Consider the following 2,500-nt stretch of genomic DNA (forward strand, 5'->3'; position numbering starts at 1 on the left):
CAGGGGGTCAGGCCTGGAGCCAGCCCCCAGTACGAGTAGCAGGCTGGGGGGCCTGGAAAGGCCAGACGCCTGCCTGTGGCTGCTAGAAGAAGACGAGGGGCTCAGGGCTGGAGCCAGCACCCAGCACGAGTAGCAGGCTGGGGGGCCTGGAAAGGCCAGAAGCCTCCCTGTGGCTGCTAGAAGAAGACGAGGGGGTCAGGGCTGGAGCCAGCACCCAGCACGAGAAGCAGGCTGGGGGGCCTGGAAAGGCCAGAAGCCTCCCTGTGGCTGCTAGAAGAAGAGGAGGGGGTCAGGGCTGGAGCCAGCACCCAGCACGAGTAGCAGGCTGGGGGGCCTGGAAAGGCCAGAAGCCTCCCTGTGGCTGCTAGAAGAAGACGAGGGGGTCAGGGCTGGAGCCAGCACCCAGCACGAGTAGCAGGCTGGGGGGCCTGGAAAGGCCAGAAGACTCCCTGTGGCTGCTAGAAGAAGAGGAGGGGGTCAGGGATGGAGCCAGCACCCAGCACGAGTAGCAGGCTGGGGGGCCTGGAAAGGCCAGACGCCTGCCTGTGGTTGCTAGAAGAAGAGGAGGGGGTCAGGGCTGGAGCCAGCACCCAGCACGAGTAGCAGGCTGGGGGGCCTGGAAAGGCCAGACGCCTGCCTGTGGCTGCTAGAAGAAGAGGAGGGGGTCAGGGCTGGAGCCGGCACCCAGCCTGCTCCTCGTGCTGGGGGCCTGGAAAGGCTGGAAGCCTCCCCGTGGCTGTGAGAAGAGGAGGGGGTCAGGGCTGGAGCCGGCACCCAGCCTGCTCCTCGTGCTGGGGGCCTGGAAAGGCTGGAAGCCTCCCCATGGCTGTGAGAAGATGAGGGGGTCAGGGCTGGAGCCGGCACCCAGCCTGCTCCTCGTGCTGGGGGCCTGGAAAGGCTGGAAGCCTCCCCATGGCTGTGAGAAGATGAGGGGGTCAGGCCTGGAGCCAGCCCCCAGCACGAGTAGCAGGCTGGTGGGCCTGGAAAGGCCAGACGCCTGCCTGTGGCTGCTAGAATAAGAGGAGGGGGTCAGGGCTGGAGCCAGCAACCAGCACGAGTAGCAGGCTGGGGGGCCTGGAAAGGCCAGACGCCTGCCTGTGGCTGCTAGAAGAAGAGGAGGGGGTCAGGGCTGGAGCCAGCACCCAGCACGAGTAGCAGGCTGGGGGGCCTGGAAAGGCCAGACGCCTGCCTGTGGCTGCTAGAAGAAGAGGAGGGGGTCAGGGCTGGAGCCGGCACCCAGCCTGCTCCTCGTGCTGGGGGCCTGGAAAGGCTGGAAGCCTCCCCGTGGCTGTGAGAAGATGAGGGGGTCAGGCCTGGAGCCAGCCCCCAGCACGAGTAGCAGGCTGGGGGGCCTGGAAAGGCCAGACGCCTGCCTGTGGCTGCTAGAAGAAGAGGAGGGGGTCAGGGCTGGAGCCAGCGCCCAGCACGAGTAGCAGGCTGGGGGGCCTGGAAAGGCCAGACGCCTCCCTGTGGCTGCTATAAGACGACGAGGGGGTCAGGGCTGGAGCCAGCACCCAGTACGAGTAGCAGGCTAGGGGGGCCTGGAAAGGCCAGACGCCTGCCTGTGGCTGCTAGAAGAAGAGGAGGGGGTCAGGGCTGGAGCCAGCACCCAGCACGAGTAGCAGGCTGGGGGGCCTGGAACGGCCAGACGCCTCCCTGTGGCTGCTAGAAGAAGAGGAGGGGGTCAGGGCTGAAGCCGGCACCCAGCCTGCTCCTCGTGCTGGGGGCCTGGAAAGGCTGGAAGCCTCCCCGTGGCTGTGAGAAGGTGAGGGGGTCAGGCCTGGAGCCAGCCACTAGCACGAGTAGCAGGCTGGGGGGCCTGGAAAGGCCAGACGCCTCCCTGTGGCTGCTAGAAGAAGAGGAGAGGGTCAGGGCTGGAGCCGGCACCCAGCCTGCTCCTCGTGCTGGGGGCCTGGAAAGGCTGGAAGCCTCCCCGTGGCTGTGAGAAGATGAGGGGGTCAGGCCTGGAGCCAGCCCCCAGCACGAGTAGCAGGCTGGGGGGCCTGGAAAGGCCAGACGCCTCCCTGTGGCTGCTAGAAGACGACGAGGGGTTCAGGCTTGGAGCCAGCACCCAGCCCTGCTCCTCATGCTGGGGGCCTGGAAAAGGCTGGAAGCCTCCCCACGGCTGTGAGCAGATGAGGGGGGGTCAGGCCTGGTAAGGATGGAAGCCTCCCTGTGGCTGTGAAAAGACGAGGGGGTCAGGCAGGTGAGCTATGTCTATGAGAGAGAGGGAGAGAAAGAGAGAGAGAGAGAGAGAGAGAGAGAGAGAGAGAGAGAGAGAGAGGAGTACCAGGGGCACGGGGATGAGAGCAGAGTACCAGGGGCACGGGGATGAGAGCAGAGTACCAGGGGCACGGGGATGAGAGCAGAGTACCAAGGGCACGGGGATGAGAGCAGAGTACCAGGGGCACGGGGATGAGAGCAGAGTACCAGGGGCACGGGGATGAGAGCAGAGTACCAGGGGCACGGGGATGAGAGCAGAGTACCAGGGGCACGGGGA

The sequence above is a fragment of the Chaetodon auriga genome, unplaced genomic scaffold, assembly GCF_051107435.1.
Source record: "Chaetodon auriga isolate fChaAug3 unplaced genomic scaffold, fChaAug3.hap1 Scaffold_108, whole genome shotgun sequence".
Taxonomy (NCBI): domain Eukaryota; kingdom Metazoa; phylum Chordata; class Actinopteri; order Chaetodontiformes; family Chaetodontidae; genus Chaetodon; species Chaetodon auriga.